The sequence below is a fragment of the Pleurodeles waltl genome, chromosome 6, assembly GCF_031143425.1.
Source record: "Pleurodeles waltl isolate 20211129_DDA chromosome 6, aPleWal1.hap1.20221129, whole genome shotgun sequence".
Taxonomy (NCBI): Eukaryota; Metazoa; Chordata; class Amphibia; order Caudata; family Salamandridae; genus Pleurodeles; species Pleurodeles waltl.
The window spans coordinates 1591157839-1591172638 of record NC_090445.1 but is presented as its reverse complement, the minus strand read 5'-3'; the positions used below and the strand labels follow the sequence as shown (position 1 = coordinate 1591172638).

Below are 14800 nucleotides of genomic sequence, written 5' to 3'. Positions count from 1 at the left end.
AATTGTACGCAAAAAACCTCAACCTGTTGTATCCCTTAAACTTCTGCATGAAAAACTGACCTTCCAATCACTTGTGTTTTAAATCAACCTCTGCTTATTTCTACCTACCTTCTGTCTCCCTAATCTGTGTACAAGTTACTCTAAAAATCTCATAATTATCTGCCTTAAAGCTATTTTGAAATCATAACAATATTAATTCCAGCTAGTAATTGTGCCTCATGTACCCCTCTAATAATCACATCAAACTAAACAACCCCCCCACACAGCATGCAAACTAACCCCAATAACCAACTGACTGACAACTAACTAGGAAGGTTCTGAGTAGTGGCTACTCACCGTAAATAAATATATATATCTTGGGGGGTGGAAGGCCGAGTTGGCCTTGCTGGGAATCAAACTCGAAACCTGCAGATCACACTACATGTGAGCGACACCTTAACTCTGTGCCTTAAAAATATTCTACTAATAGCTACTGCCTCGCACCCATTGCTCATCTGTAAATACAAATGCTGAGCGTCATGCCACTTCATACACATGAATCAGAATACTATAAAACAGATAGAAAAACACTGAGATCTATTGTTCAAGTTACACAATTAAAGCAGCAAAAATAGGTCACTGAAAAGCTAAATAAATGTAAGAAGTGTCTCGTGATGCGGTGCATTTAGACTGGTCTCTTTTGGGAGCACGTGCCCGAGAGTGCCTACTGCATCCATTACATGTTAGCTGATGAATAATAAACTCCTTTTGGTTCTAGTTCCATTCCGACCTGAGCATCGAATGGAAAATGACGCTTCACACAAAGCGTCAGTCGGGTTAGTGAATGCGGAGGCTGCAGAAAAAAAATATAACTGCAGCATTTGTCAATTTGACCTGAAAAGAGAAACTAACTTGAAGCTTCACTTGCCCCAAATGTCACCAAAATAGCGGACCCTGGTTTGTAAAATCCAAAGGGCAGGATCTCTAGATTCAAATTCTGTTTAATTTCCGTTACTTCTGGTGGGAATAATAATAATACTATTTCAATTACTTCCTACAGAATGTCTTTTATAATTTAAATATAAAGGAGATCCATTCGGTTTATTACAGAAAATTACCGTTCCTGATCCCATTTTGCCGCGGTTGGTTAACACATTCGACATAAAAGCAACAGATCGTGCATCCTTACTTTCCTAACATGAGCAGGATATAGAGGAGAAGACGGACGGGCTCAGGAAGAGAAGCAAGGCCTCCAGAAAGCAATTCACATGGATACCTATTCCCCAGCTACTACTACATTTAACTGGAACATGAAATTCAAACCAGAGGGCTTAGGAGCGGCTTTAACATGAAGTAGCTAATGGTATTTATGTAAGGAATGTAAGGAGAGTGAGAGAAGCCTCCCCATGGCTAATGCAGCAGCCCTGCCAATTACTAGGGTCACGGTCTCTGTTGCTGGAGGTATGCAATGTCCATGGAGTGTGAAAATCCGGATTGCACTGCACTGGAATTTAACCCCAAGTGTCTCCCTCTGTACCCTTGTACCGCCTTGTACTGAAATGAACCACTACAGGCTAATAGCTGGGAGGTGGGTGAACTTAGCCTACCAACCCATCTTCCCCTCCATCCAAACTTTCTAATAAAACGTTATAGAGAGCTTAATTTACAGCTCTGCGAAGTGTTTCTGTGCACTGCGAGTTATTCACTCAATTGGACCTATCCAAGATGTAAAATGTATGCAAGCATACTCTCAAAATTCGCATTTTGTTAAAGTTTTCCGTAGAAATTTGTGACGTTTGTGAGAAAATTTATACAATTTCAGACACCACTAGCGCCTATACATTTCTATTTCAGATTTACAACATGCTAAATGATGCAAAAATGTCCCCACTTTGGAAGAAAACATTGGCCAATGTCCTGCCTTAAATGATCCACAACAGTTTTTAACTCAAAAGAAGCAATGGTAACATCAGCTGGCTCGTGCTGATACTTTGTGACTCACTGACAACAGTTTGAAGGTCAAATGAAATGAAAAACGACGATTCAGAGAGTCAATTAACTCAAATATTTCTAAAGATAATTTCTATATCCACATTTGCTTGCTACCACTAAATCGCAGCATGGATTCGCATAGCCCCAGGGTCGAACTCTGGCCTTGTGCTTCAATATTTCTATCTTTTGTTCTACCCCAAGTAGCCTTGAAAGGCTGCAATACTCTTGTATGTCTGTTGTGTATTGGGGAAGTTCTCTTTCTTTGTGTTCTTCTGAATTTCCTTTCCAACCTCCTTAAATTCGAGTGTCACTTGAAGGAGTTGATATAATTTCCCTCTACATGTTTGTCATTTTTGCCTCAATGGACTTTGATCAGCTCAAGTTGTCTCGTTGCAAAAGGTTTAGTGTGGGCTTACCAAGAACATACCAGAGCACTCATTTGCTTGTTGCACACTGGATGGCTTTCCTTGTTCCAGCTTGTCCATCCTGTACAGGGAGTGCAGAATTATTAGGCAAATGAGTATTTTGACCACATCATCCTCTTTATGCATGTTGTCTTACTCCAAGCTGTATAGGCTCGAAAGCCTACTACCAATTAAGCATATTAGGTGATGTGCATCTCTGTGATGAGAAGGGGTGTGGTCTAATGACATCAACACCCTATATCAGGTGTGCATAATTATTAGGCAACTTCCTTTCCTTTGGCAAAATGGGTCAAAAGAAGGACTTGACAGGCTCAGAAAAGTCACAAATAGTGAGATATCTTGCAGAGGGATGCAGCACTCTTAAAATTGCAAAGCTTCTGAAGCGTGATCATCGAACAATCAAGCGTTTTATTCAAAATAGTCAACAGGGTCGCAAGAAGCGTGTGGAAAAACCAAGGCGCAAAATAACTGCCCATGAACTGAGAAAAGTCAAGCGTGCAGCTGCCACGATGCCACTTGCCACCAGTTTGGCCATATTTCAGAGCTGCAACATCACTGGAGTGCCCAAAAGCACAAGGTGTGCAATACTCAGAGACATGGCCAAGGTAAGAAAGGCTGAAAGACGACCACCACTGAACAAGACACACAAGCTGAAACGTCAAGACTGGGCCAAGAAATATCTCAAGACTGATTTTTCTAAGGTTTTATGGACTGATGAAATGAGAGTGAGTCTTGATGGGCCAGATGGATGGGCCCGTGGCTGGATTGGTAAAGGGCAGAGAGCTCCAGTCCGACTCAGACGCCAGCAAGGTGGAGGTGGAGTACTGGTTTGGGCTGGTATCATCAAAGATGAGCTTGTGGGGCCTTTTCGGGTTGAGGATGGAGTCAAGCTCAACTCCCAGTCCTACTGCCAGTTCCTGGAAGACACCTTCTTCAAGCAGTGGTACAGGAAGAAGTCCGCATCCTTCAAGAAAAACATGATTTTCATGCAGGACAATGCTCCATCACACGCGTCCAAGTACTCCACAGCGTGGCTGGCAAGAAAGGGTATAAAAGAAGGAAATCTAATGACATGGCCTCCTTGTTCACCTGATCTGAACCCCATTGAGAACCTGTGGTCCATCATCAAATGTGAGATTTACAAGGAGGGAAAACAGTACACCTCTCCGAACAGTGTCTGGGAGGCTGTGGTTGCTGCTGCACGCAATGTTGATGGTGAACAGATCAAAACACTGACAGAATCCATGGATGGCAGGCTTTTGAGTGTCCTTGCAAAGAAATGTGGCTATATTGGTCACTGATTTGTTTTTGTTTTGTTTTTGAATGTCAGAAATGTATATTTGTGAATGTTGAGATGTTATATTGGTTTCACTGGTAATAATAAATAATTGAAATGGGTATATATTTTTTTTGTTAAGTTGCCTAATAATTATGCACAGTAATAGTTACCTGCACACACAGATATCCCCCTAACATAGCTAAAACTAAAAACAAACTAAAAACTACTTCCAAAAATATTCAGCTTTGATATTAATGAGTTTTTTGGGTTCATTGAGAACATGGTTGTTGTTCAATAATAAAATTAATCCTCAAAAATACAACTTGCCTAATAATTCTGCACCCCCTGTATTTGTCTCTCACCTTCAGCATATCCTCTTAACCATCTCGCCAGCTGGCTGACTTCTATCCTTCCACCGCTCATTTTTAGGGAACTACATTCTTCTTTTTACTTAAGCACTTCATGGGCCTGGATGTGTTTTCCAGCCCTCTCCCGCTTGTGCTCACCCCCACACTTTCAATGTTACTGTCTCACTTGTGTTTTTACAGGCTCTCGCTCATGTGCTCACCACCTGCCAAACTCCATGCCTTCCCGGTGTTGCTTTCTCGCTCTTGTGAGTCTCCCGCCAGCACCCATGTTGCTCTTCTTCCATTGCCGTTTCTCCCACTTCTTCTTCCGCCTGCTCCTCAAATGCCCCCAACATCTTTGGTTTTTTTTCTTCTTTAAAAATATATATATATATATATATATATTTTTTTTTTTTTTTTTGAAGGGAGGACTAGGTAGCAAATTGTGGCTGCCCCGTCTGTAGTTTTTGTTTAGTACTTTTCAGTTTATTTTTATTCACTAATCCATCTCACATTAGTATGACGACGCCCGTGTTATTTTGTAGGGGTGCATTCATTGTTATATATGCATGCGTAGGCCTATATGCATGTGCCAGCCTACAAAATGATGCAGCCACATCACTGTCATTTTGTTTTTGGTTCAGGACTATCTGGGACAGCATATTGCCAGTGCTGTGCAGCATCGACAAAAGGCACTGCAAAGTCGAGAGGTCCCAAAGACGTGACCTGTTGTCTTTTCCAATACTTGTTTTTGTTGAGCATCAGGGGTATCAACTGCTTTATGGGGGCGTGAGCAAGTCTGTCTCTGTCCCCACAGAGTGTCTGTAGGTCTTTACCTCCTCTGAAACTCAGTGTAAACACACAGAGATACTTCAAAAACAACTGATGAGAGGCTGATTTACTATTCTAACTCTAGTCATCAAATAGAAAGTGTTTGTGAGCATTGCCACACTTTTGGCACACAGAAAGATTCAAAATACAAGCTAGTGAGTTTACATGAGTGAAATACTCTTCACACGCAACAACATCTGAGGGGGCAAAGGCAGACGTGGTGCCTAAACAGATGGACCACCATCAAGAGTGTTGTACAAACACTTTTGCTCTGATTTGTGTGGCCCCATATCTCTACTATCCCAGCTACCCTTCTTAGTTAGCAGTTTCTTTCATTAAATCCATGTTATCCAGTTCTCCGTAAAAGCCATTCTCTTGGTTAATGAAAATATTTGCCAGACTTCATCTTCCCAGGAGCTGGGCACTGCCAACGATACCGCACAGTTATTATGCTTGTTGTCACCAGTCAGACACTTGCACAGGCTACCAGATGAAAATCCCAACCAGTGACAAATTCATTAAGCTGCATAACTGACAGCATTTTCTCCATGCTTTAGTGCAAGAGCTAAGGTTTGCACAGGTCTTTTGTTCTGTTTGGTGCTACAAAATAGGGAGGGGTGGAGAAGAAATCAACTCTAGCTTGCCGCCAGGAGCCCCAGTTTAACTCTCAAGGACATGATCACTCTTGCCTCCAAGCCATCGTATACTGGAACTAGATTGGTGGCACCACAGCCTCACATCAATAAACCAGCTCATAAGAAAGGAACCCAAAGTCCACGCTGGGTTTTAGAGCGAGGCAAGGAGGGCCAGACCATTACCAAACTAGCCACCTGGCCCTCTGAAAGCCAAGTCACAAATTATGTGGCCTAGCTTTTTTTTTTTAGGTCTGGACTAGAAAGCGCATGCCCGATCTCGAAGAGCCGTTGTTTACAATTCAGTGGGATTCAGCCTGCCGATAGGCTTATCATTTGTTCGCTCCATTGTTGCTCTCGTAGCCTTCATTCCTATTTGTCCACAGCATGAATGCATCATGCCTCTTCCTGTGGTCTCCCCGCCCCCCTCACCTCCAGAGCATGGGCATCACGGGCAAGTACTTGTGTCCATCCACTGCTCATGTTTTAGGATCTATTTTTTTCTTTGTTCTTGAGCACGCCACACGAGTTCTCGTGTTTTCACTGTAGCCTTACCTTTGCCAGTCCATGACTCTTAGTGCTCCGGGAAGGGCTCTCCCAGGCCCCACAGCCCTCTTCTCTCCCGTTGCTCGATGCCCCTGGCTCTATTCCCTCGTACAGTCCTAGCTTCTGAAAGCCTCCATACTCTCCTTCCCCTGTCTCTCCGAGATCTCATCAGACTAAGTCCTTCCAATCCATGGCTCCCAATGGCTCCGGTGCAGGCAGTTCTGCAGCTCACCGAGGTGGGCCCGAGGGCTATTCCATGTGTGAGGGGGGCAGGGCTGCTGTGTGAATTTGTATGTGTGTGCACGTCTATCAGTCTGCCTCAGCGTGTTTTTAGAGGGGGAGGAGCACATGGTTCTTGAGAAGCAGTGGTCGTGTTAACCTGTGTCAGAATTCTCTGAAAAGAGCATGTTTCAATAATTTAATTAGTATCTCGAACCCACCTCATGCAAGGCAATGTTGCTATTGTATGTGAAATAATTAGGCGATTGATGACATTCAGACTATCCGTACCTTTGCGTCTAAACCTAAGGGGCACTGGAAATGTACAGATATGTAACTCTTAAAATGCTATCCACCTGAACTCCCAAATACTGCCTTAGTGTTGTAAACGCTCGATGTACCTCAAAACAGGCTTCATTTTGCCAGTCAAGAGCTCTGCGCAACAACCAGTATCTTTGTGGTAAAACTGTTGTTTACAGTCTGCTCATTCAACTTAGTGATGGTTGCCACACTGAGTTTTAGTGACACCAGAAGGAGAGATGCTTATTCTGCCGAGAGAGGGCCGAAACTACTGACCTGCAAATAGACGGGGGTGAGTCAATGAATGGCCGCCATATAGCTCCATATGAAAAGAAACAGCTATACTGTACTGTTAATAATATATTACTAGATGGCACTTGAAGATGCACCAGGAAAGGAGAACACCCTAGATATACAAAAACAGATGACATAAAAGACAGTCTTAAAATACTGATGACATGAAAACATTTGTATTAATACCATTCTTTTAAAAAGCACTTAAGAGCACACTTTTCTACATAACTGTAAATGACTGCCGTTACTATCCCCCAAATAATGCCCACATTACAAGTTGCCTGTGCGGTATAACATTCTGTTTGTGTTATAGAGGGCAGGCTGGGTCACAGGGCTTCCTTTACAAGACTTTCAGCCATGCTACTACTATTCAACACGGCTAAGAGATAATAACATTGAAAAAGGCAATAACTCTCTCGGATTGAGACCAGTGCTGGCACAGACGTTACCAAAAAAAAAACAAAAAAACATTAGCGCTATTCTTTCTGACTGATTGCCTCATGTGCAGAACAGCAATGCCTTGACTTGTTTTAAGCCTATATCAGGACCATCATGGGGCTTCAGCTTTGTTGGTCATCCATTGACAGTGCTACATGCTGCACCACCAGCAAGTGTTTCCACTCCAAGCAATCCAGCCATTTCCTGTCTGCGCTATGATCCAAGACAACTGAACCTGGTGGGTCTTTCCTACAACTCGGAGAGCTTAATCAAAAATCACATTTTAACCTTGGTTGCAACCGGTTTCGCTTTCCTGTATTTGCTCATGCATGATGGAGCACTGTAAGCAACAAATAAGGGGACAGCTTTCTGTTACCTGAGGTCACTTTTACGCAGTCGATTATTAATGGGTAGGTTTCATTGCAGGTGGTGTTTCTGAACCGCTTTAAGTTCTGGGTCAGAGTCAATTACGCACCAAGGAACATAATTATGCTGTATCCCAGCATGTACATGAATCTGTCCCAGCCCTTCTATACTTTTGTAGACACCAAACTATTATAAGATCTCTATTTCTAAGTGCATTTTAGAATACCTCTCTTTAATGATTTCCTCACAGACTACGAGGTTCCGGTTAGGGTTACTGTCCCGATTACTTACCAGTAATCTTTACTCCGAGTCCTTGGCTTCCTTGCCCCAGTATTTACATCATGAGCTTTAGCCTCCCGACAGAAACTACCACGTCAAAAAAGTTATCACACTAGTATCCCATCCCTCCAACATGTCCGACTTCCACTTCCCCTCTCACCGTGCATAAAGATACAGTCGACCCAGATCACATCGTGCGGCCCAAAGCCTCAAAACACAATGAAGCTGATTCTCATAGAGAAGGGAGGGATAGGAAACTATACTGGGGCGCGGAAGACAAGGAATAGGAGTAATGAAGATTACCGGTAAGTACCTGGGGTATTACCTCTTCCTCCATCTTCCTCATCTCAGTATTTACATCATGAACAGATACCCAAGCCGGATTTGGCAGCGTTGACAAAAAAGAACAAAGCCAACCTGCCAGAATCAGAAACAGGAATGATTTAATATAAAGATAGCACACAAAAATATGTATACCAACACATCAAATCATACTAGAGGTTAGTCAGACATCCCGAAAGACACAGAGGCACCACCCCTGACTGCCAATCTAAAGTGTTCCATAAAAGTGTGAGGAGTAGCCCAGGTGGCTGCATTGCAGATCTCCTCCATAAAGACCCCATTAAACACAGCCCAATAAGTGGAAAAGGCCCTACTGGATCACCCCTGACCCATACACTCCAGCACCTGCCCCTGAAACTCAAAAGCCAACTGAATTGACTGCTTGACCCACTGACTAAGCGTGGAATTAGAGAGCTTCAAACCATTCTTCACCGAACCAAAGGTCACAAACAGACTGTTCACCTTCCTGAAACACTCTGTCCTAGCCAAGTAAATCAACAATGCCATTTTAACATCCAGATGTAAGATTGGGGAAAAACATAGGGAGGTCCACCTCCACTGACCGGTGGAAATTGGAAGAGACCTTAGGGATGAAAGTAAGGTAAGCCCTCAAAATATCCACCAGATTTCTCAAAAATCGTTCAGACCACCGTGTTTACCATCCTCCTAGCTGAAGAAATCGCCACCAAAAAGACAACTTGGACGATCAACAACTTTAGGTCCACCAAGCCTAGAGGTTGAAAAGGGCCCCCCTGCAGGGCGTTTAATACTAAAGGCAAGTCCCTTGAAGGGGCTGTTGCTATAGGTCCAGCTCTCACAAAAGAACAGGATCTTAAGAGCTGAGCTTCTAGCTGCCCCAAAGGATCAAACCAAGGAGTAGCAAAGGCCCGAAGTGCTGCCAACTAGTCTCTTGAAGTCAAAGAGGACAGACCTAAATCAAATCCATCAGACAAGAAGTCTAGAACCTTCACAGGATCAACATTGTCCGCATCAAAACCCGTCCAACACACATGTAACAAAGGGCGCCCAATGCTTAGCATAAGCCCGCAAGGGAGCAGGCCGGCGAGACTGTTGACTTCAGTCCGGCACCACTGAAGAACAGCCCCTAGCCATAAGACCTAATGTCTCAACAACAGGGCCCAAAGGTACTGAGTGCGAAGGACCCATCGGGGGTATGGGTGACATAGAATTTCCCAATGCGGCTTAGCTGCCAACTCCAATGACAGGGGAAATTAAGGATGCCCCTGCCAACCTGGAACCACCGGAACTACCCGAGCCTTGTCCTGCCTGATTTTCTGCAACACCGTGGGAATCATAGGGATCAGGGGGAAACACATAGAGCAGTCCCTCCGGCCACGGGACAATCATTGCATCCAATATCCATGCCTGCCGACAAGGAATAATTGTGCAAAAACCTGACAGTTTGGCATTGTCTTCCCAGTCCCACACCTCTCCTGCAGTAGACAAAACACCTTAATCGTCAAAGACAATGAGCTTATGGATGGGAATACTCGACTGAGCTTGTCTGCCACCCAGTTTCTCCTTCCCAGGTAAGTAGATGCCCAGGTGCAAATATCTAGACTCAGGCGACTGAGGGACAGAACCCTGCACCCCCCTGGTGATTCACATACCACATGACCACCTTGTTTTCCGTCCAGACCTTCACATGATGCAGAGGAGACCCAAATGAACTGCTTTCAACGCACTGTAATTAGAGAAACAAGCCGCCTGAACATTAGACCATCTCCATTGTGCTAACAAGTCCCCCTAGGGTCGCAGCCCAACCCTGCTTTCTCGTATCTGTGGTCACAACTCTGCATGGCACTACCTGGAACAATTGGCCCCTTGAAAGATTCAAATCATCTAATCACCAACTCAAAGCTTCCCTCACAACTGATGTCACAGGAGCCCCTGGGCATAGTCCAGAGAACTCAGCACCCAGTGGGACAGCAAATGATTGATCATGGGGTACATATGCAGATGTGCTCAGGGAACTACAATAAGAGAGGCTAACAATAGGCCCTGTAACCCCAAATACTGTTTCACAGGGGGACTGTGTTGCACCAGTAAACCCCAGACTTCTGCCACCACAGTCGTTGCCTGTCAACAGGTAGAAACATCCTTCCAAAAAATGTAGAAAATGTGCCCCAATGAAAGTTAGGTCCTGAGCTGGAGTGAGACTTTTTTTTTCTGTGATTGATCAAGAATCTGTTAACTTGCAACACACAGCAAGCCTCAGCAGTCAAACCTCCCCCTCTATGCTCCTAAAGACCTCCAGAGGGACCTTGTAGGGTTTGTTTTGCAAAATTGAAAGGAATCGGGGCAATCTTACCATTTTATATAAAGCCGCTCTGCCCATTAAGGTCAATGGGAGCCTGCGCCAATGAGTCGCATCGCCCAGATAAAGGGGGATATGTTCTTACGTACGAATTCCTGAGGTTCCCGAGTGATAGAAATTCCCAGGCACCAGATGTCCACAATCCTGTGACAGTCTCAGTCTCGCACCAGAGAGAGGATAAACGTCAGACTTGGACCAATTAGTAGCATAGCCAGAGTGGTCCTTAAACATGACAGAATCCTGCATGAGCCTGCCAATGATAGGAGAGGGCTGTGTCACATATACAAGAACATCATTAGCTTATAAAGATAGGCGCTCCTTCCATTCTCCCAGGGCCCGCATCCCCCGCACCACTGGTTCCCAGTGAACCCATAGTGCCAGTGGTTTCAATGCCAGGGCAAAGAGCTTGGGGGGGCAGGTGGCAGGGGGCAACCCTGTCGGGTGCCCCTCTGCAGTGCAAAGTCTTGGGATACCACGCTATTCACCCTCACCCTTGCCATGGGAGAGTTGTAAAGTATCCGTACCCAGATGCAGAAACATGGCCCAAACCCAAGTCTCTCAAGAGCGGCAAACAAGTAATTCCACTCAAGAGGATCAAAGGCCATTTTGGCATCTAATGCCATTATGACTGCCTGGTCCACCAAAGGGTCTGCAGTCATATGGAGCACACCGTAGAGGCATTGAAATATCTGCGCCTTGTAAGGATCTCCATTGAAACATTCAGGCGGGCCAGGGGAATGATAGGGGAGATGGAATGAATGACTTGTGTGGATATTTCTGAGGTAGAGGTAGGGAAGGTTTTACCTGAAACCACATTAGTCCCTGCAGTATTCCCAGAAGTGAAGTTATTTAATTTGACCATGAGCTGTTGGGTCTCAACATGGGATCTTTTTATTTCTTTTCTCAAGTTTCTGTTGTCATCTAGGGTAAGTTAACTGATGTTGCATTTCATCCATAAGTGCAGCCAAGGCATTAAAATCTAAACGTTCAGCCATTCTGCTCGGGTGAAAATAAGTATTTTTAGGCACTTCAATCTGTCAGAAGATTACCAATTAAATCAAACTTCCACAGGAGCAGATGCCTTTTACCCAACTCCCTCCAACAGATACGTGCTCAGACTTTAACTGATTATCTGAACCCTGCATCCACTAGGGGGAAAGGGGAATGGGAATAGAAAAAGAGACCGCCTCCAGATCCAGTTCCAGCCTGTGTTTCCCACTTGAATATAGGATATTCAGTGTGTGTCTCGGAAAACCTGCACCTTTCTTCTTATTGGGATTTCTTTAAAGGATGGACCTGGATCTTTTGAGAGACTAGCCTCTCTCTAAGAGAACAATGTTAACTTAATATCTTCTTTTCTCCAGGGGTCAGAGGGTTCCAAGGTTCTCTGGAGAACAGTTCAAAAGTTCATGAATATACAAACTACTAATGTCTTTTCCAGGAAACAAAAACTCCTTCTCAAGGTTCGGTTTTCTCAATCACAGTCTCTAGAAATTAGTCTGAGCACTAGCGGTTCATCTCCAAGACTGACAAGTCTGCAAAGCAAAGTGTTCTTGAATATATATGTCTGGAAATCAAACAAAAGGATTCCTTACTGCAGTTGCTGAAGTCAAAACAAATTCTCCTCAGAAAGCAGACAGCCAGTTGTTGGAAGAAGGGAAAAATTCAGCTTCTTCAAAAGGGAAAAAGTAGCTGGTGTGCACACCGTAACAAGAAAAAGAATTACTCAAAACTGGAAGAATTCTCTATGAAACGAAGCGCCTCAGGAACACTGCTCATTCTCCTCAGGATGACAGTTGAAGTGCAGAGCTTACAGAGAGAAACAGCTGGAGGGAAGCTTCAGCACGGGACTAAGGTAGAAACACTAGAGCGCTGACCTACCAAGGATTTGCGGCCACCATCTTGAGTGGCAGTTAAACCTGAAGAAGCTAGTTCTAAGAACAGCCTCCGCAGGAGCCACCAGGAGTGAGGACGCCGCTGCAACCAACATGGGTACAAGGAAAAGGGGAATTGTTTTTGCTAAGGGAAGAACTTAACAACACTAGCAATAGTTTTCCTGACACTGCACACCAGAACAGCAGGGCACTTAGGTGTTTTTGTTGTGAGCAGAATTTCTGTCAGATCGAGGGGGATTAGGAGCAAGATGAAACGGAGTGCTCTTATCCTGCAGCCATCTATGCTGATGGCTGGCCACGCCCCCTACAGTGCCATCATCTTGAACTTAATATGGGGGATGAACTGATTCAACTATTTTAGATCGACCACAGGCCTGAGCTTGCCTGAATGATTTCCCACCAGGAAAAGAATAGAACATATGATGTTTCCCTGTTCCAAAGCCTTGGCAGGTACTAAAGAGCTCCTTTTTCCAAAAGTATTTGAACTCCATCTTGCAAAGTTTGCTTTTTCACTACATCTCTTGGACAAGCGGTAGGCCGAAAAAAATCTGGTGTGGAAGATGGGAACCCATTCCGGAAACCTTCCTTCACAACCTGAAGGATCCCACTGACTCCTCCAAAATCTTGGAGAACCAAGCCAACCCATCCTCCCACCGGGGCGTGATTACTAGTCATGTAGTCAGGGCTTGGAGGAAGGTTTAGTGGCCCTGAACCAGCCACTATAAAGCCACTAGAAATCCTGAGATTTCCGGGTGGAAGTTGCAATACGGCCACACCCCTTCCCACGAAAAGGCTGTTCGACTTTACCCCATCTGGATGCCTTGAACGCCCTTTTATGAGTGAAATATTTTCTGTTTACCCACTTTTTCTGGGGCCATCAGCTTGCAGCCCTCCGTCGATTTTTTGATTATTTCATCCAAAGGGGGACCAAAGATCGTAGCCCCCCCCAAAAAGAAATTTTAATCAATTACTCCTTCTGTGCTGCATCTGCTTTCTAAGAACAACAACCACAACTGTCGGTGGGCTGCAATAGAAGAACCAGTTGTGGATGCCCCGCCCCCAGGGAATCAAATGAAATATACGATAACAGGCATACCTGTTGCTCCGTAAGAGCCAACATAGGAATAATATCTTCCCCAATCCATAAATTCTGCCAGGGTCTCCTTTATGAGGCACTGAATGGCATAGGAGGAATAATAGCAAAGTTAGAAGTAGTAAAGAAACGTTTAACCGCCACATCAAACCTCCTATCCACTGGATCTGTGGAGCCAGTGTTCTCAGGAATAATAGTCTTGTGAGACATCAGACCTGCCATCAAAGAATCACCTTGATGGATCCCGGAAATAGCTCTGCAACAGATACCTCTTTGCCAGGAATTTAGGAAAAGTATGCTTGTCCTCCTTCTTCCATTCATTTTCCATCATCCTTTCAACAGAGATATGGAGCGGCAGGGACTCAGGTTTTCTGTTGGAAAAACATCCTCACTGTCCTCCTGCACACCCAACTTAGGGAACTCCAAGTTGTGCTTGATATATTGAATGACGTCTTTCAATTCCTGCCCCTGCACATATCACCCCTTAAGTTCCTCGTCCTCTGCCTCAGAATCTGCAGGGGTCACAGGCTCAAGTTGATGGCTTTTTAGGGAAGGGCCCGTTCCCTTTCCTGAAAACAGCAGCTACTGCATCTTACATCGTCTTTTGTATTGTAGTCAAAGATGGGACCGTCCCCGAAGGGCCAGGCTCCCCCACATTGAGAGGAGCTTCTGCAGAGCAGCACAGCAGCGAATCGGCACATCCCTGGCATGGTAAAGTAGAGAAATGACCAGAGAGACACAGTGATTAGAACCCCCAACACGCAGTGGGAGGGTGCAAGAACTTGACCACTAGGCCCAAGATACTTCCTTGCCTGCTAGTATTTAAGCTGATGTAATCACATCCACTGCCTATACACAATTACACTAATGTAGAGCAGGATATCGGCTGAACCTCACTACAAGAAAAGACAGAGAACGTAATCTCCCATTACAAAATTACAAAGTCATTAAGATTTCAAAACAGATGAATGACAGAAACAACCTGTAAATAATTTGCCTTCCCAGGAAAAGTAAGTAAAACAAGCACTGGCAAAGCCAATAGGTCTCGGCAATGCAAGAGCTACTGGCTTTGGCAATGTTTTGCGATGTTGTACACAGGTGTGGTTGCTGTTCAGCAAGGCTAAAAGTTAGTGGCATGGAGTGTCAGACTGGAGTGGGGCAGCAGAGTGGAGTAGGAGGAGTAGAGTGTCATAGAATTGACGGGT

General features: G+C 44.6%; 1 protein-coding gene across 3 annotated transcripts in view; it reads right to left on the bottom strand.

Annotated features, from left to right (window-relative positions):
- Window positions 1–14800, bottom strand: part of EXD3 (exonuclease 3'-5' domain containing 3) — a 1916540-nt gene that overhangs the window by 1688498 nt on the left and 213242 nt on the right. The window lies entirely within an intron of this gene.